Source organism: Macaca fascicularis, chromosome 10 (genome assembly GCF_037993035.2).
Source record: "Macaca fascicularis isolate 582-1 chromosome 10, T2T-MFA8v1.1".
NCBI classification, from domain to species: domain Eukaryota; kingdom Metazoa; phylum Chordata; class Mammalia; order Primates; family Cercopithecidae; genus Macaca; species Macaca fascicularis.
In genome coordinates this window covers 27094286-27114584 of record NC_088384.1, presented here as the reverse complement: position 1 = coordinate 27114584, position 20299 = coordinate 27094286, and the positions used below count along the sequence as shown (strand labels likewise).

The 20299-nt window shown below is 47.6% G+C and overlaps 1 protein-coding gene across 1 annotated transcript in view; it reads right to left on the bottom strand.

The window, feature by feature from the left end:
* Positions 1–4573: 4573 nt before the first annotated feature.
* The window catches only part of LOC102117445 (aspartate-rich protein 1-like), a 268201-nt gene continuing 252475 nt past the window's right edge, over positions 4574–20299 (bottom strand). The window contains exons 2-5 of the transcript XR_010578421.2: positions 13280–13377; positions 12786–12810; positions 12442–12483; positions 4574–8181 (exon numbers count right to left, since the gene is read on the bottom strand). The gene's annotated coding sequence lies outside the window, so the exon portion shown is untranslated. The remainder of the gene's footprint in view (positions 8182–12441; positions 12484–12785; positions 12811–13279; positions 13378–20299) is intronic.

Below are 20299 nucleotides of genomic sequence, written 5' to 3'. Positions count from 1 at the left end.
CCCACCACCTAGAGGGAATGCATCTGCTTCCAGAGCCTGCAGAGCATTGTTGATAACCTAGAATATCAACTTCTTTAGCCACATTTCCAAATAAGACAACCAACCTCCTATTGGCAAAATCTGGGTTCTCCTCTTCTGTCAGTAGAAGACTTCTCCAACAGGCCTTGGGGAGTTAGGAGGACACAGAGTTACTCTCAGGAGATTGGTGGTGCTGCTCATGAATTACTCGCAGAGTTTACTTGACTTGGGCAGTGGCTGGAGTGAATGGCGGCATTGGTTGTCAAGCAGGAAGAGAGCTGCTGCTGTGGTGGACACAGTCCCTGACCCTCACAATGGGGCTGGGCTGTCCCAGGCTTCTCTAATTTCCCTCCTACCCCCAGGGAAAAGAAGGTGCTGTTCATGCAAATTTACTCCCCACCTCCTGGATCTCTCAGACCCTGTGTGATCGCTGATTCGGGAGCCTGAGAGGGGACCTCAGGACAGAGGAGGCTGAGGGAGGGGCTGTTCTGAGTGCAAGCCCAGCAGCATTGTGCAGGGAGCAGCTGTTGGGAACACACACAGGACCCTGCCAGGCCTTGAGAGCACCAGGCCACTGGGACAGCTCTGACTCTGCCTCTTTGGCAGAAGAAGCGTGACCAAAAAAAGAGAAAAAGGAAAGAAAAAGCAGGACATGAATGAGAAACAGAGTTCTTGGCCTTGTAGCTAAAGGCCATCTAATGTAACACGAATAGTCTACATATGGCTCTATCTCTAGGCGGTGATTCAATCGTAGCATTCCTTCTGTCCTCCTGCCCTATTTGAAGTCCAGCTAAATTGACACTATCTTCTTTACATCTTCCAAATCCGTGGGTCTACATATGCCGCTGCTGCGTCCATCTGCTGTAGGGGATTCGTGCTTGATGGAAAGCCAACTTTAATTGAGAGGACAGGAATCAGTTCTAGGAAAAGCATTCTATTCTATTTAGTATTCTTATGTCAAAATATAATCATTTATAGAAGACTGGAGAAAAGTTATCCTATTGGTGAAAACCACCACTAATCATACGCTGTGTTTCTCCCAGTCCTCATTTTCTGTGCTGTGTGTGTCCACTGGGTTGGTGGCTGTGCAGGCCACACATGCCAGTCAGCAGTGAGACTGTTCATGATGGAGGAGAGGCCAGGTGAGTGCAGAGGGTCTTGAACCAGGTGCACAAGCAAGTTGCAACAGATGAAGGAAACCAGGTTAGTACTCAAGTGATACTTTGAGTTCCTTTTTTTTTTTTTTTTTTTGAAACAGTCTCACTCTATTGTGCAGGCTGGAGTGCAATGGTGTGATCTCAGCTCACTGCAACCTCAGCCTCCCAGGATCAAGAGATCAAGAGATTCTCCTGCCTCAGTCTCCTGAGTAGCTGGGATTACAGGTGTGCACCACCATGCCCAGATAATTTTTGTATTTTTAGTAGAGAAGGGGTTTCACCATGTTGGTCAGGCTGGTCTGGAACTCCTGACCTCGTGATCCACCCACCTTGGCCTCCCAAAGTGCTGGAACTACAGGTGTGAGCCACCACGCTCAGCCAAGCTCCTTTGTTTTTTGAGAGGGAGTTTCGCTGTTGTTGCCCAGGCTGGAGTGCAATGGCATAATCTCCTCTCACTGCAACCTCTGCCTCCTGGGTTCAAGCGATTCTCCTCAGTCTCCCGAGTAGCTGAGATTACAGGTGCTTGCCACCACACCTGGATAATTCTGGTATTTCAGTAGAGATGGGGTTTTACCATGTTGTTCAGGCTGGTCTCTAACTCTTTTTTTTTTGTTTGTTTTTTTGTTTGTTTGTTTGTTTTTTGAGACGGAGTCTCGCTCTGTCGCCCAGGCTGGAGTGCAGTGGCGTGATCTCGGCTCACTGCAAGCTCCGCCTCCTGGGTTTACGCCATTCTCCTGCCTCAGCCTCCTGAGTAGCTGGGACTACAGGCGCCCGCCACCGCGCCCGGCTAATTTTTTTGTATTTTTAGTAGAGACGGGGTTTCACCGTGGTCTCGATCTCCTGACCTTGTGATCCGCCCGCCTCGGCCTCCCAAAGTGCTGGGATTACAGGTGTGAGCCACCGGGCCCGGCCGTATCTAACTCTTGACCTCAGGTGATCTACCCACTTCGACCTCCCAAAATGCTGGGATTACAGGTGTGAGCCCCACTGGCTTCCAGTTGGCAGAGTCAGAGCTGTCCCAGTGGCCTGGTGCTCTCAAGGCCTGGCAGGGTCCTGTGTGTGTTCCCAACAGCTGCTCCCCGCACAATGCTGCTGGGCTTGCACTCAGAACAGCCCCTCCCTCAGCCTCCTCTGTCCTGAGGTCCCCTCTCAGGCTCCCGAATCAGCGATCACACAGGGTCTGAGAGATCCAGGAGGCGGGGAGTAAATTTGCATGAACAGCACCTTCTTTTCCCTGGGGGTAGGAGGGAAATTAGACAAGCCTGGGACAGCCCAGCCCCATTGTGAGGGTCAGGGACTGTGTCCACCACAGCCTGGATTCCTCTCCTCCTCATACCCCTCTCTCACCGCACAGGTAGGGACAGGCCTCAGAAATCCAGGGCAGCCCCCAGGCTCTTTTCACCTCTTCTGGGTCTGGCCCTGAGAATCTTTTTTTTTTTTTTTTGAGACAGAGTCTCGCTCTGTTGCCCAGGCTGGAGTGCAGTGACGCGATCTCGGCTCACTGCAAGCTCCGCCTCCCGGGTTCACGCCATTCTCCTGCCTCAGCCTCCTGAGTAGCTGGGACTACAGGCGCCCGCCACCGCGCCCGGCTAATTTTTTGTATTTTTAGTGGAGACGGGGTTTCACCGTGGTCTCGATCTCCTGACCTTGTGATCCACCCGCCTCGGCCTCCCAAAGTGCTGGGATTACAGGCGTGAGCCACCGCGCCCAGCGACTGTCTGTGTCTGCAGGTTCCCTCTCCAGCCTGTGCTGACTCAGCTGCCCTCCCTCTCTGCAACCCCGGGAGCATCTGCCAGACTCCCCTGCACCCTGAGCAGTGGCTTCAGTGTTGGTGACCGTGGGACACGCTGGAGATGGCAGAAGCTAGGGAGCCCTCCCCAGCATCTCCTGAGCTACCTCTCACATTCAAATAAGCACCAGGGCTCCAGCATCCCCAGCTGCTCCTTTGGAACCAAAGATGCCCCTGAAAATGCAAGGATTCTTCACATCTCTGGGCCCCAGCTTGAGGATAAGGCTGTTACTGTATGCCTGGACCAGTGATGCTTCTCACAGTGACACAGGCAGGTGAGGAAGGGGGACAAAACCTGCTGGCCCCCCAGATGCTGGCCTGTCTCTTACTTTGTTGATGTTAGAATGTATCATCACTGATACCGCTTTAGAAATTTAGAATTTTTTCCAGTTTTTGTTTGTTTACTAAGTATGAAGACTCAAATGACCAAAACACTTTTCAAACCAACACAACTACAGACAGACATAATCTTAGAGGAATGTCTGCTGCTAATTACCTGTGGATCTAGAATTCACATCCAGAGGGCAGCCTATAAGGAATTGTGTCCAGTCCGCAAGTGAACTGACCTGTCATCCTCCCCCCGGGAGCCTCCCTCGTGCCCCAGAGACTCCATGTCAGCCCCAAGGAGACTCCCTGCTCTCCCTCCAGGGACTGCAGTGGTGACAGCATCAGGCCTTGTCCAGAACAGACTTCCATCTCTTATCAAAGCAGGATGATTTTTTTTTTCTTTTTTAGGCAGTCTCCTGCTGTCGCCCAGGTTGGAGTACAGTGGTATAATCTTGGCTCACTGCAACCTCTGCCTCCTGAGTTCAAGCAATTCTCCTGCCTCAGCCTCCCTGAGTAGCTGGAACTACAGGCAAGTGCCACCATGCTTGGCTAATTTTTTTTTGTATTTTTAGTAGAGACAGGGTTTCACTATGTTGGCCAGGCTGGTCTTGAACTCTTGATCTCAGGTGATCCGCCCATCTTGGCCTCCCAAAGTGCTGGGATTACAAGTGTGCTCCACTGCACCCGGCCGCATTTTTTTAAAAATCCAATTTATTATTAAAATATATAAAGGAGAAAAGCACACTTTTTACATTCATGGTTAAATCAATTATACATTAAAATGAATCACAGTGAAAAACATCGGTAACTCCATAACCTTGCTGCTGACCTCTTATTCAGTTAAATGAGAGATAGTCTTAAAACAGCTGGTAGTGGGGCTGGGTGCAGTGGCTCACGCCTGTAATCCCAACGCTTTGGGAGGCCAAGGCAGGCAGATCATGAGGTCACGAGATCGAGACCATCCTGGCTAACATGGTAAAACCCTGTCTCTACTAAAAAATACAAAAAATTAGCCAGGCGTGGTAGCGGGCGCCTGTAGTCCCAGCTACTTGGGAGGCTGAGGCAGGAGAATGGCATGAACCCGAGAGGCAGAGCTTGTAGTGAGCTGAGATCGCGCCACTGCACTCCAGCCTGGGTGACAGAGCAAGACTCCATCTAAAAAACAAACAAACAAAAAAAACCCCCAAAACCAGCTGGTGGTGGTTCACATTAAAATCAGGAGAAAGGTGCTACTGTACACAAATGATTCTTCCCAAATGTCATAGATTTCTACTGTACTTGCTTAGTGGTTGAAATGATAGTAATTTTATTTTTTATTTCCATTTCAAATCATGAATAGAATGATTTTTTAAATCAAATTACATCATTGTTGAAGTCCAAGTGAACAAGATGACAAGTGACTACTCATCTGTCAGAGTGGCAGGGTCACTGAGGAGGTGACAGTCATTCATTCACTCTGAAACAACTCTTCAGGACCCCTAACACAGAAAGGAATGTCTGGCCTTTACAGGCTTTGATAAACAGGATTTATTCCTGTTAAAGCAGAGGCCTTGTTCATCTCCAAAGCTCATGGAGGATCCTCAGACCTGGGCCAGAGACTCAGGGCACTGTGGTTTAAGGTCTAGTGACCCAGAGACCCAGAGAAGGCCCCCACAACATCAGCTGGAGCCCACCACCTGGTGCTTGAGGAGGTGGCCCTGCCCAGTGGAGGCGGCACATACTCAGCGGGAGGGGGAGCGGAGGGGAGAAAGGAGGAGCCTGGGTGCCCTGTGGGGACAACAGCCACCATCCTCTGTGGACATCCTGTCCCTGCCTCCATTCCTGCCCTACCCAGGGGACTGGGGGGAGGCCAGTGAGATGCTGGCCTTGGTGCCAAATTTAAGAGGGGTCAGAGATCTCAGGAATCAAGGTTAGTAATATTTTAATATGATATTTAAAAATAAAAATTAGGCCGGTCATGGGCTAATTACGGGCTCATGCCTATAATCCCAGCACTTTGGGAGGCCGGGGCGGGTGGATCCCTTGAGGTCAGGAGATCGAGATCAGCCTGGCCAACATGGCAAAATGCCATCTTTACAAATAAAAAAATTAGCCTGGCATTGTGGTGTGCATCTGTAATCCCAGCTACTTGGGAGGCTGAGGTAGAAGAATCGCTTGAACTTGGGAGGTGGAGGTCACAGTGAGCTGAGTTCATGCCACTGCACTCCAGCCTGGGTGACAGAGTGAGACCCCATCTCAAAAAAAAAAAAAAAAAAAATTAATTCAAAGAAGTTCATGATGGACAAAACAGTAACTCTTTAGTGAAAGCTAGTGTCTGCCCAGGCCCCTATAGGGGTTGATGTTCCTCCTCACCCCTTGGGCTTGTCTCCTCCACAGGCCTCCACATTCCATAAACGCTCTCCACCCTTACCTGCCCCACAGGCTCTCTGGGCTGGACCAACCACTTCCCTCCCAGGCTTCCAGCTCCAGCTGGGAGGAGCCTACGTGGTGGGGCCTGTTTATGGAGGAGGCTTGCCTCATTGTACTTCTCCCAGTACCTGCACCCCAGCTGTGCCATATGGAGCCCCCCTTCCCATAGAGCCCCAGGTCCCTTCAAGACCCCTTGGCCAAAGCCTATGGCTTCCCGTCACCTTTAGTTGGGGCACAGCTCTTTTTTGGTGTGTGAGACACCGGCCTACGCTCTAGGCCTTCCATCTCAGAGTCAAACCCAAGCTCTTCTCAAGGGCTGGTCAGACCAGGCATGAGTCTCCAACCCCTTTGAAATATTTCGGATGGGAAAGGCGGGGGGGCTTTCTTGGCTCCTCTACTCTGGGGCAGTGGTAGGGAAGAGCGGAGGGTCTCCTGGTGTGCCTGGGCCCCGCAGGTGAGCTGCCGGATCTCCCAGGGGTGGCTGCTGCCTCTCAGGCCACTGTGCCCTGCTATGGCAGATGCCCCCTGAGATGCCAGCAACCAAAGGCTGGCCCTTCCTGGGTCCTCTGCACCTGCCCTCTCAGCCCCTGACATGGCTTCACCCATAGCCTCCTGCTGGCTTCTCAGGCCCCTGGCCAAGCAGCTTCAGGGGGTGACAGGGAACTTTCAAGTTCTCTTTTCAAACCCACCCAGTTGCTCTGCAAAATCCTTCCTGAGCCCTGAGGCCAACCAGCATGGGAGGGGGTGTGGCCGGTCCACCCTCAGTGTCCTTTCCTATCATGCAGGGGCCCACGGTGTCATTAGCAAGGGTCTGATCCACCCACTGGTGGGGAAGCTGCAGAGGAAGGAGCAGCTCCGGGAGCTCATCCTGGACCCGCTGGCCCCTGCCTGCAGGAGGATGCAGGAGAGGGTCTGGCACCTCCTCCCCATGAGGAAGGTGAGAACAGGAGAAGCACTGGTGATGATCCTGACACCCAGCGGTCACTGAGCCTCCTGTGTGCCAGGCATTGTCTCCAAACCTCACATTTAGACAACCCTCCAGCGAGGCGATGTCTGCCTCCACAGGTGAGGAAACGGAGGCGCAGTGTCTTGTCTCTCACCCCAGGCCACACGGGATCACAGTCTACATCCTGGCCTCAAAACTGGGGGAGCACAAAGACTCAGAGCTTGCTGTGGTTGGGGGGTGTTCCCACACTGGGCCCCTCATTGTGAAGATGGGTCGGTCACCAACCCCCAGAATCCCTGCCTTGGCTGTGGTCATGTCCCCTTGCTGGGGGGGCCCTCTTGCCTTCCCTAAGTCCTGGCTTCTCTTTCTTCTGAGAGTCTCATTAGAGGCCTGGGTGAGTATTTCTCCAAGTGTGGCCCCGAACCAGACCCTGGGTGGTCTGTGGAAATGCATGTTCCCAGGACCCATCCCAGCCCCATCATTTTCCCAGGTTTGCACAGAGGTTCCTTTCTGTGGGACTAGGAGAGTGGCTTTCCAGGAGAGAGCTTTCTCTCTGAAACTGCGGCCTCCCCAGCCTCCCTGCATCCTCCCGTGTCCACTGTGACCACCATCCTTGCCATCACTTTCTGTGTCATCCACAAGTGGAGCTCCTGAGGACAAGGCTTTGCTCTGTTTGCTGCTCCAGACCCAAAGGTCACAGCAGGGGAGCTTTGGCCCCAAGTTGAGAATTACCTGGCCCAAAAGAGTGCTGAGGTGGGAAATGCAGCTCTTGCCTCAGTGTCTCGCTGCATGAATGTATCAGGGAATCCCTGCAGCAGGGGGACAGGGTGGCACCTCCCCTGAGACTGCAGGCACGAGGGTCAAAAGAGGGCTGGGGTGCGAGGGAGTATGAGGAGGCCCCCACAGGCTGTTAGAAATTCTGTGTTGGTGGCCTGCCGAGAAGTATGTGGCCCTGGACACACAAGCCATCAGCCTGCTCCTGAAGCTGCTACACTCATCCATGTGCAGGGTGTGCCTAAAGGCCCCCAAGGCCCTCACCACACTGCCAGAGGCCCCTGAGGGCTGCAAGGTTGTGCAGGCCCACGTGCATACCTTCCATGTCCTGGAGGAGGACTCTGACAGCAAGGCTTACGAGGGCGAGACTTTATGGCAGGCGACCCAGATCGCCATTGATGTCATTGAGTGGAAACCCTGAGCCCCTCATTGGGTCAGACCTGATCAGCCACCTCCGCACCTGAATCAATGCACTCAGTCTCTTTATTTCAAGTTGGAATGAAACTTTCTGTTCCTGGAGCACAGTCATATCTCTTCTCACTCTCTTGCCAAAGGTGAAATGCCAGGCCCAGAAGCACCAGGTCCTGGATGGTACAGGCCGAACCCAGTGCTGGGGATGGGTGGGAGGTGGCCTTGGTGTTAGTTTTCCTCAGAACATAGAGAGAACTGAGACCTCCAGGGACAAAGCTGGGGGCCCTGTAGCATGCGCTGGCCTGTCCTTTGGGTCAGCACCCCGGTCAGCTCCTCGGAAGGCCTTCACCCTGGATGAAGAAGAGACAATCCGTTTTCAGTGAGAGCAGGCTCCCAGCTTTTGTGCACTGTGACATCATCCCACTAAGCAGCCACCACGCCAGCATCTCCTGGGCTCCCGCCTCTGCAGTCCAGGCTGAGGAGAAATTAGAGATGTGGGAACTCATCAGCCAGGGATGGAGGTGCCTCTGTTACAAGGGGAGGGCCAGGAATACAGCCTATGTTGTGACCTAGAAGTCCTGAGCACCAAATTATTGCCTCTATTCTCCAAGGCCCATTTACCACAACATTATCAGCTTCTGGGATTTAACAAGCTGCTGCCAGGAAAGCTATGGGAGCCAGCCTGGAAGAGGCAACTGGTTGTTCACTTGTGGCCCAAACACACAAGCTGCCACCCCAGACAGCTGAGGCTGGACAAGGGTAGTGGGACAGCTAGTGGCTATAAGCCCACACTGTGGAGGGAGCCTGCTGTGTTGACACCCCAGCTCTACACTGACTGTTTACCTATGGAGCCTGGGGCAAGCTGATTAACTGCTCCGTGCCTCAGTTCTCCTAGCTCTAAAGTGGGGATAGTAATTGTGCCTATCATAAGTGAGTATGACTTTGGCAGTGCCAGGTGCATCATACTGAAAGTAAGTGCCTTGCACATTGTGGGTACCCAAAAAGCCACTTTACAGCCCCTCAGAGGAGATGCATCAGCAGGCATCTGAGAGAGCCTGGAGCCCTTCATCCTGCAGGTGCCTGGGGTCCTATGCCCAGGAGAAGCTTCTCCCTTACTCCACAGCAGTCTACAGAGCACCCCCTGACCAGGGGTACGCCTGTTTGTGCAGGTGTCAAGAGGGAGCCCTGGGCTTCTCTGGGCTCTGACCTACCCTGGCAGGACTGTGAGGGTCCAGAACCCTGCCTTCTCCCAGCCAGGTCCTTCCCTCCCTTTCCCAAACTCGCAGCCTCCTCACTGCTGTCTGCCTCAGAATCAGGACTAATCTCACTATGTCCTTCATCCCTGTTTGCATCAGGGGCTGCAAGAAGCTCAGCTCACCTCCCTCTCAAGACCCTGAATACTCCTTTTCTTACTCCATCTGCTGAAACCTTTTTTCCAAGCCCTCTGGAGGCCCCAGGGCCTTAGCCACTACCTGGAACATTCTTTCCTTTCTTGCTTGGACTGAAACCTAGCTCTCCTGAGACCTGCTTCCTCACCCTCGGCATCCTCCTATGTGGGGCTGCTTTCCTCCCTCCCTGCCCCTCATGCCCTCACTGGAGTGGAACAGGTCCTTACAGACCATCTCCTGTGCCTGTTTTGAGGAGCCCTCTAGTTCTGAATCCCTGCACAGGCTCTGTGGCCCTGGCCCTCTCCCCTCCCCAGCACCACACCCCCAGATTGCTCTTGTAGGGTACGACGTGCTTTCCACTCGTCCTCAGACTTCTTCTTTCTTTAGCCTTGAGCATTTCCCCAGTGGAGCCTCACCACCTCCTGCTCCCTGAGGAAATAAGGCCACTTCTTTGCAATTTTGATTTTTCAGTAACGTGCTATTGTGCTCTTTAAGAAACTGGTACACATCATGGTGTGTTTAAACCTTTAGGGAAGTGGGAGGATACTGGGGGCTGCTGTGTGAGCCCCTCTATGCCATACCAAGTCAGACCAGTGAGGGAAACTGGACTGCTAAGCTGTAGGGCTACCTCCCCCTCCAGGATGCTTTTCACATCTTTCACGATCCCCTCACTGGAGACCTGCCATGGCCCAGACTCATCTTAGGCCTCCATGTGCTACTGGGGTGCCTGCCAATCAGACAATCAGTGGTGCTGTCACTGAACTGCCCGCCCGCCGGGACTCGTGGTCTTTGGTGCATTCCAGGCTCCACCACAGACTCTGCATCCACAGACATCTGTGGTCCTGGCTGCTCTCTGCCATCAGGTTTCCCTTCCATTTTTACTTATTGCCTAAAGAACTTCATACAAAATTCTATTTAAAAGCAGTTTATTCCACAGTCCCACATAGAACACATCAACTATTTTAATTTTTTTCTTCTTTCCTATCACTGTCTAAAAGTACATTTTTTTTTACGCAGTAAGACCTAGTGTGGTTGACTGTATCTAATTTTTAACCTATTAGATGGGCAATTTTTTTTTTGAGACAGAGTATTGCTCTGGGTGATTCTCTTTGATACTCTATGGAGGCATAATCCTTCAATTGCACTCATGTAACTCAGTAACTTTTCACACCCTGAAACAAGAGCTTCTCCATCCAAGTTTCAGCAAGACCAATTTCTGAGCCATGGAGCAATGGGGAACACCAGCCTCACTAAGCTCACACACCCAGCTGTGGACGCAAATTTCACTTTATGGTTAAGTCTACTTTGCCACTACAGGGGGTGTAGCATGTTAGTTTCTAGATTCACCTTTGGTATTAAAGAGATACGGATCTTGGTGTCTCTCTTAAGTAATTTACTTAACTAAGACTCACTTTCCTCATCTGTATAATGACTATAACAAAACGAATTCTGTCTCAAAGTGATTGTGACACTTCAAGGAAGCAACATAGAGAAATGCCCATATAATATCTGATGCTCAATTCGTATTTGTTATTATTTTCATTCTTATAACTTAAGCACCTGCTTATTAACTACAGTCATATGTGGCAGAATGACATTTTAGTCAATGACAGACCACATGTATGACAGTGGTCTTGTAAGATTATAGCAAAGCTGAAAATTTCCTTTTGCCTAGTAAAGTCGTAACTGTTGGAATGTCGGCGCAGTGCGTTACTTACGTGTCTGTGGTGAGGTGGTGTAAACAAACCTACTGGTTGCATCGTTAGAGTCAAACAACATTTCTTTTTGGTAAAGATTTTAAGTAATATGTCATACAAATGAAAGACTAACCAGTGATGGAATTTTTAGAAAGAGATAAAACTAAGAGTCCATGAGGATTTGGCGAAACAGCTACTCACATATGCTGTTACAGCAGCATGAGTTAGTGTCATCATTTTGGAAAAGTTTGGCATTATTTATGATAATGAAAGTTATGCCCCCTTCTAACAGTCTACTCCACAAAAGTGCGTGCTGGTGCTATTCCAAAACCATTGACAAAAATACTCAAAGCACCATTACTTGAGATAGCCACATTATATTAAAAATAACTCTGGCCAGGCACAGTGGCTCATGCCTATAATCCGAGCACTTCGGGAGTTTGAGGTGGGCAGATCACCTGAGGTCAAGAGTTCGTGACCTGCCTGGCCAACATGGTGAAACCCTGTCTCTACCAAAAATACAAAAAATTAGCCAAGTGTCCTGGCAGGCGCCTGTAGACCCAGCTACTGAAGAGGCTGGGGCAGAAAAATGGCGTGAAACTGGGAGGCAGAGCTTGCAGTGAGCCGAGATCACGCCACTGCACTCCAGCCTGGGTGATAGAAGGAGACTCCATCTCAAAAAAAAAAAAAAAAAAAAAAAAAAAAAAAAAGAAGAAAAGGAGAAAGAAAAAGTCTACAACTTAAGAGATGAATATCAACTTAGAGAACAAAACTGAAACCAAATTTTTGAAGACAGGAAATAGTGTGATACTATCTTTTGTGGGAAGGAACTCTTGGCATCCCCAAAAATTAAAGAACTGTGGAGAAAGAACCCTCATCTCAGAATCTGTAATTGGGTTGGGAAGTGGAGGCTGGAAATGTGCTCAAGGTTAAACATTCCTCCTCCCTTCAAAAGAGACTGGAGTTTTACCAGTGATCCCAGAGTGAATATTCACTCCGCCATCCACCCCGGGAGATCCCTTTAAACCAGGAGCGCACAGTGAGGACAGAAACATGAATGTGCACTAACAAGTCCTGAAAGTTCAGAGGGTGATTCTCGATTTCCCCTTGGCACACAGCAGAAGAACTGTTTCTCTAGGTTCCAGGAAATGCCTGTGAGAGAGCTGTGTCCCCCAGATTCCCTTCATCACAGATGACACCCAGTGCTTAAGCCTACACCCCTTGTGCACAATCCCAAGGAGTGCTGACTAATCCAAACCAAAGGCTCTGATGTTCCACAGGCAGAAAAGAGCAGGTGTAATGCAAAGAGACTCTCATGAACACAGCACCCCCCATAGCCCATAGAGATAGTTCTTACTATGATGCCAAGACACTCTGGAAACAACAAGCCAGACTTCACACATATTTCCATTTTCTTTTGATTTCATACCCCCTCCTTCAGCCCCTCCTCACAAGCAGCAGGGATAACCTGGAGGCTCCTGGGAACCTTTTCCCATTGGGTTTTCCCTGGCACGTAGTTCCCTACCTGGATGAATTTCCTCATCACTTAGACTCTCCACCGTCAAGTCTTTAGAAACAAAAACACCAGGATAAGTCATTAGACAGAGTGACTCACCCACTCCTCCCACTTTAGCTGAAGCTGAATGATGGGCTGGTCTCCCACCCCACGCTGCTTCATACATGATCCCCTCATCTTTCTTCTGGGTTGACAAACCTCCCTACAGCTTCTCAGGCCAGAGTTCTATACTGGCAGATGCACTTTCATGAGAACCCCAAGCCTCTTTCCCAGCAGGAACCCAGAATCGGTTTCTATACACTGAAGCTAGCAAGATTTTCCCCCCGGGAAGTGAGTTATTTCATGGTACATACCTCCTTCTTTAAGCCAAGCTTTTATCTGCAATTATATAAAAGAAAACATGAGAATCAGATTCTGCTGTGCGCTTCACACAGATCTGTTATTCTCTGGACAATGATGAAAAACTAGAAGGCAGTACAGCGATTGAACCATAAATCAAAGTCCCCAAAGACTAGCACAGAGGATAGCTATAGAAGAACCAGACCTTTATTCACAGAATTTAACTTTAATTGTATATTCAAATGCACATTGCTTAATCCAAGGAGGAAAATTGATATTGTGGAAAATGCCTCAGCATTCCAGTTGATAATGGATGCTGTCATTTAAAAGCACCCTAGTGTACCATGTATCAGTTGGGAAGACACTTCTACTGAATTCCAGCCCCACAAAGAGAATAGTGTACAGTGTACATAATGTGCACTGCCAGATTTTCATATCAAAATTAATTGAGTAGTAAAGGAATCAGGAAAACAACATTGCTGTAGAAGATAAAATAGGGGGGTCTTACATAGGCGGCATCATCATCATCATCATCATCATCATCATCTTCATCTTCATCTTTGTATCGTGGTGAGCATCGTAAGAACAGGCCATCCTCAGGCCAAGCTGGAAGGACACAGAGGAAAGATGAGTGCACTGGTGGTTGGTGACTGTGAGTCACTCAGAGAGCTTTGCTGGATGTGGTGTATGGAGGTGGTTGATTAAATAGCATGGACTGAGTTGATGCTGGGCTATTCCCCTGAGTGGAAGAGGGATGGCAGAGAAGGGGAGCTGGAAACACGAGACATGGAGGCCTTGGCCTTGTACTAGAGGCATCATGCAGTAAGACAAAACAGTCAACCCCAAATGGAACTAAAATGCACACTGAGGGTCAATGGAGGGTCAATGGAAGAGTGCCTTCCTCCCTCTCAAATGTTTTGAAACTCTTCGAAACAAACAGCATTTTCTTAACGTATTCATGACCGTGTCAGTACACTAGGATCCAATTATGCTGGTACCACATTTAAGCACCTGTTTTAAAAGATTTATTACTTGATTAAAAGCATATTTTATTGGTGAAATGGACTCAATTTTACCCAAATTACTCTATTAGTCACACATTCTTTTTCATAGAGGTCATTTAAAAAATTAAGTTTTAAAATGCTACAATTAAAAATAGTCATGATTTCCTCTCTGTAAGTCTTCTTCTGGAACCACTTCTACACACCCTTTTGGGCCCCTGTGATCAGGGCCTTCAGCAGTTCCTGTGTCACTCTCCCTAAGGAGATTCCCTAAAAATCAGGCTTCACTCAAACAGGCCAAACTCACACAGCCTGCTCTATGTACACCAGTAAAGCTGAGAGATGTGACTCTGAACACTTTCTGCCATGAGGATAAGTTTAAAGGTTCAAATATACATGATCTACTGAAATGAGGAAATGTATACCAATAGAAACGAACATATTCATGAAAAAATGTCCATGAGTACGGGGATGATTTTGGTTAACTAGCTTATATAAAAATTATTTTTTGGCCAAGCACTCTGGCTCACATTTGTAATCCCAGCACTTTGGGAGACTGAGGTGGGTGGATGACCTGAGGTCAGGAGTTCACGACCAGCCTGGCCAACATGGTGAAACCCTGTCTCTACTAAAAATACAAATAATTAGCCGGGTGCGGTGGTGAGCGCGAGAACCACTTGAGCCTGGGAGGCAGAGGTTGCAGTGAGCTGAGATCATGCCATTGCACTCCAGCCTGGGCAAGAAGAGTGAACCTCCATCTCTCTCTATATATACATATGTATATTTATTTGATGCCTATTCATTCAGACATACAAGATATTAGTATAAGAAATCAAAAATTTTTATCAGTCATGTTAAATCTAACTTATCAGCTGTCAACATGAAGATCCTAGGAAGTAAAGAAGGTACAAATAAGTGGAAAGGCTTTGGGAGGCCGAGACGGGTGGATCACGAGGTCAGGAGATCGAGACCATCCTGGCTAACACGGTGAAACCCCGTCTCTACTAAAAAAAATACAAAAAAAAAACTAGCCGGGCGAGGTGGCGGGCGCCTGTAGTCCCAGCTACTCGGGAGGCTGAGGCAGGAGAATGGCGTGAACCCGGGAGGCGGAGCTTGCAGTGAGCTGAGATCGGGCCACTGCACTCCAGCCTGGGTGACAGATCAAGACTCCGTCTCAAAAAAAAAAAAAAAAAAAAAAAAAAGTGGAAAGGCATCCTGTATTCATGGATAGGAAGACCAAACCTGACTAACACACAATACTACACACATGATCTACACACTCACAACAATTACTATCAAACTGGTAACAGCCATCTGTGCAGAAATGGAAAAGATAATCCTACAATTTTAATGAATTTTATGTGCCTCAAGTAACCATGATGTTGTTAAAAAAATAGTGTTAGAGGATGCACATTCATGAGATTGAAATCCACACACATAAAAATAAAGAAATTCAGACAGCATGATTCTAGCGTGGGGGCACTCATAAGTTTCACAGATATAGAGAGCCCAGAATTGAATGCACACATATACAGTAAACTGATCTTCAACAAAGGTGTCAAAAATACACAATGGGGAAAGGACAGCCTCTTCAACAAATGATGGTAAAACTGCATATTCTCATTCAAATAAAGACATAGAATGCAGAGAGTGTGCTCAAGGTTGTGCTTCTCTCTCCATTTCCAAGACACTGGAGGCTTTGCAGTGAGCCCAGAGTGCATTTTCATTCTGTCCCTCAAGCCTAGGAAGAGCTCTTGATACCAGAGGTAAGCAGGAAAAACCGACAAATGAGCGTGCTGCCAGGAAATCTTAACAGTTCATAAGGTGAGGATTAATCTCTCCTATGCATCTGGGCACATCACAGAAGAATTCCGTCTCCAGCATTAAGTAACTGCCTGTGACAGAACTCTGTCCTAAACCAAAGGCTTTGAGATTTTGCAGTGGCAGAGGTAGAAAAGAGCAGGTGTTCTCAGAAAGATCATCTTTAAATAATAAAGAAGAGGTGATTGAAAACACAGGATACTCAAAAGTCCATAAACATGACACTTCTCACCATGATGACATTAAACTTTAAAAAGAACAAACTTGACTTATATTTACTTTTTCTTATTCTCTTTCTACCCCCTCCTTAACCATGCCAAGCAGCAGGTATAACATGTAGGCTTCTGGAAATGCTGTATTATTAGATCCCACCTGAAACCTTCTTACCTACCTGGAAAGGCATCCTCTTCCCTGCTGAGATTCTCCAGAATCCACTCTTTAGAACCACCAACATCAGGATAAGTCAGTGAGAGCTGCACTCACTTCTCCTACTCCAGGTGAAGACACACTGGCTCACACAAAATCTCCTGGTTGGTTCTCTGGTTCACACACACTTTACAGCCCCTCTGCTCATAGCTATACACTTGCAAAATCATTTGCTCTCACCACACCCCCAATATTTTTAACAGGAACCCAGATTAAGGTTTCTATATATCAAAGCCAGCAAGTTTTGTTTCTCGGAAAGTGAGTGAGTTCAAGGTACATACCCTGGACATGTAATGGTGAAATCTGCAATGAGACAAAAGAAGATGCTATGAGGATCAGATCAATTCTGCTGCACCTCTTACACAGATCTGTTAGTTGTGAAACCGTGGTTGAGTCAAAGGTCAAAGACCAAACATTAAAGCATAGAGGACAACAGTGGAAAAGACAAGAGCTTTTCCCACAGAATTTCTTTGAGGTTGATTTAGATTGGTAAATGTACAAGGCCTAATCCAAGGAGAAAAACTGCTGTGGAGGAAAATGTCCCTGCTTTACAGTTGATGATGGATGCTGTCCTTCAAAAACATCCTAGTGTGTCATACTTTAGGTGAAAAGAAAGTGCCACTGAACTCCATCCTCACAAAGAGAATTGTGTATGTGATACATAATGTGCCCTGTCATATTTTTATATCAAAATTAATTGAGAAGGAAAGAAATCAGGTGAAGGAAATAATGTATACAGTGGTCCACTTTTAACACAAAGTGCCTTGAACCGGTCTAGGTCAGCAAAGGATACAAGAAATAAGATATGCCAGGCTCCTGCTTGGATGGGCAATGCCTGCTTGTTGGACCCCCCTCCTCCCCACTTAGTTGCCCTCACTTCAACCAAAGAAGTTTAGTCTAAGATGAAAGTTTATTAGCCTGCAAAATAGCTCACTTTGTCTGTTCTTATCAGCCTGCCCAGCTACTTATGTCATAAGTCAAATACTTGAAGAGCCTCTGAGCTGACTAGGATGGCAATGCATTGTGGGCTGCAACACAATGTAGTAAGACAACCCTAGAAAAATACCTAAAACCCTTCCCCCAAAATCGGTAGGCAACACCTGGGAAGATTGTGACTCCACAATACTCAACCTATGAGGAACCAGTGAAGGGGCCTGCACACTAGGGGATAAATTGCTTGTGGAAACTGTGCTGGGTGTGTCTGCCCATCAGACACCGGATCTTGCAACACTGTCATTAAAAGTCTCACTTTCAGCCAGGTGGGATGGCTCACGCCTGTAATCCCAGCACTTTGGGAGGCTGAGATGGGCGGATTACCTGAGGTCAGGAGTTCGAGACCAGCCTGGCCAACATGCTGAAAACCCGTCTCTACTAAGAATACAAAAATTAGCTGGGCATGGGGACACATGCCTGTAATCCCAGCTACTCAGAAGACTGAGGCAGGAGAATTCATTGAGCCCAGGAGATGGAGCCGAGATTGTACCACCGCACTCCAGCCTGGGCAACTGAGTGAGACTCTGTCTCAAAAAAAAAAAAAAAAAAAAAAAAAAAAAAGAAAAGAAAAGAAAAGAAAAGAAAGGAAGAAAAAAAAGGAAAATTTCACTTTCACTGTTTTTCAGCTCCCTGAGTCCATTCTTTGGGTTTGGACTGGTGAGTCTGTTTCTCACATCAGAAAACCAACATTTCCTTAGAAGACAAAGAAAGATGGTCTTACCTGGGCATCATCATCATCATCCAAATCATCAACTTCACTTGGTGGCAGGCACACTAAACTCAGGTTGTCGTCAGAAGAACCTGGAAGGACACAGGAAAGATCAGTGCACCGGTGATTGGTGACTGTGAGTCACTCAGGGAGCGCTACTGGATGTGGTGTACGGAGGTGGTTGATTAACAAGCATGGACTGCGTTGATGCTGGGCTATTCCACCGAGTGGAAGAGGGATGGCAGAGGAGGGGAGCAGGAAAGATCTAAGACATGGAGGCCTTGGCCTTGTACTAGAGGCATCAGGCAGCAACACAAAGCAGTCAACTCAAAATGGAACTAAAGCACACACTAAGGTTCAATGGAAGAATGCCTTCCTCCCTCTCGAATGTTTTGAAACTCTTCAAAACAAACAGCATTTTCTTAACATATTCAAGACCATGTAAGTACGCTAGGACCCAGTTATGCTGGTACTACATCTAGCATCAGTTTTAAAGAATTACTTAATTTATTGGTGAAATGGATTCAATTTGATTCAATTTTACCCAAATTACTCTATTCTATTGATGACATATTCTTTTTTTGTTTTCTTGAGACGGAGTCTCGCTCCGTCCCCCAGACTGGAGTGCTGGAGTGCAGAGGTGCGATCTCGGCTCACTGCAAGCTCTGCCTCCTGGGTTCACACCATTCTCCTACCTCAGCCTCCCAAGTAGCTGGGACTACAGGCACCTGCCACCACGCCTGGTTAATTTTTTTGTATTTTTAGTAGAGATGAGGTTTCATTGTGTTGGCCAGGATGGTCTCCATCTCCTGACCTCGCGATCCACCCACCTCGGCCTCCCAAAGTGCTGGGATTACAGGCGTGAGCCACCGTGCTGGGCTGATCACAATTTCTTTTTCATAGAGGTCATTTAAAAAATTAAATATTAAAATGCTACAATTAAAAATAACCATGATTTCCTCTTTGTAAGTCTTCTTCTGGAACCAGGGTGTGTGCACACAACCTTTTGGGCCCCTGTGATCAGGGTCTTCAGCAGCTCTGTGTCACTCTCCTCAGGAGATTCCCTAAAGATCAGGCTTCATTCAAACAGGCCAAGCTCACACAGCCTGCGCAACCTACACCAGTGAAGCTGAGAGATGTGACTCTCAACACTTTCTGCCATTAGGATAAGTTTCCAGGTTCAAATACACATGATCTACTGAAATGAGGAAATGTATACCAATACAAATAAACACATTCACGAACAAATGTCCATGAGTACGGGGTGATTTTTGGTTAACTAGCTCTATTCATTCAGACATACAAAATATTGGTATAAGATACCACAAATTTGGCTGGGCACAGTGGCTCATGCCTGTAATCAGAACACTTTGGGAGGCCGAGGTGGGTCGATCACAAGGTCAAGAGATCAAGACCATCCTGGCTAACATGGTAAAACCACGTCTCTACTAAAAATACAAACATTAGCTGGATGTGGTGGCACATGCCTGTACTCCCAGCTACTCGGGAGGATAAGGCAGGAGACTCACTTGAACCCGGGAGGCAGAGGTGGCAGTGAGCGGAGATCACATCACTGCACCCCAGTATGGTGACAGAGTGAGACTCTGTCTCAAAAAAAAGGAAAAGAAAAAAAGAAATCACAAATTTGTATCAGTCATCTTAAATCTAACTAATCAGCTGCCAATATAAAGATTCTAGAAAGTAAAGAAGGTACCAGTAAGTTGAAAGGCTTCCCGTATTTATGGATCGGAAGACTAAACATGACTAACACACAATACTACACAAATGATCTAGACTCACAACAACTGCTATCAAACTGGTAACAGCCACCTGTGGAGAAATGGAAAAATTAATCCTAAGACTTTAATGGATTTTTATGTGCCTCAAATAACCATGGTAACATTGAAAAAGAATAGTGTTAGAGGAAGCACATTCATGAGATTGAAATCTACAAAAAACAGAGAAATTCAGACAGCCTGCTTCTAGCATGAGGGCACCCGTAAGTATCACAGATATAGAATCGAGAGCCCAGAATTAAATGCACACATACAGAGTCGGCTGATCTTCAACAAAGGTACCAAGAATACACAATGGGGAAAGGAAAGCCTCTTCCACAAATGATGGTAAAACTGCATATTCTCATTCAAATGAAGAAATGGAATGCTGACAATGTGCTCAAGGTTGTGCTTCTCCCTCCTTTCCAAGACACTGGAGCTTTTGCAATGAGCCCAGAGTGAATTTTCATTCTGTCCTCCATGCCCAGGGAGATGTCTTCATACCAGAGGTAAACAGCAAGGACAGACAAATGAATGTGCTGCCATGAAACCTAACAGTTCATAAGGTAAGGATCCATTTTTCCTATGCATCTGGGCAAACCGCAGAAGAATTTTATATCTAAGATTAAGTAACTGCCTGTGACAGAACTGCATCTCAAACCAAAGGCTCTGAGATTTTGCAGTGGCACAGGCAGAAAAGAGCAGGTGTTCTCAGAAAAATCATCTTTAAATAATAAAGCAAGAAGAGGTGATCGAAAAGACAGGATACTCAAATGCCCATAAACATAGTACTTCTCACCATG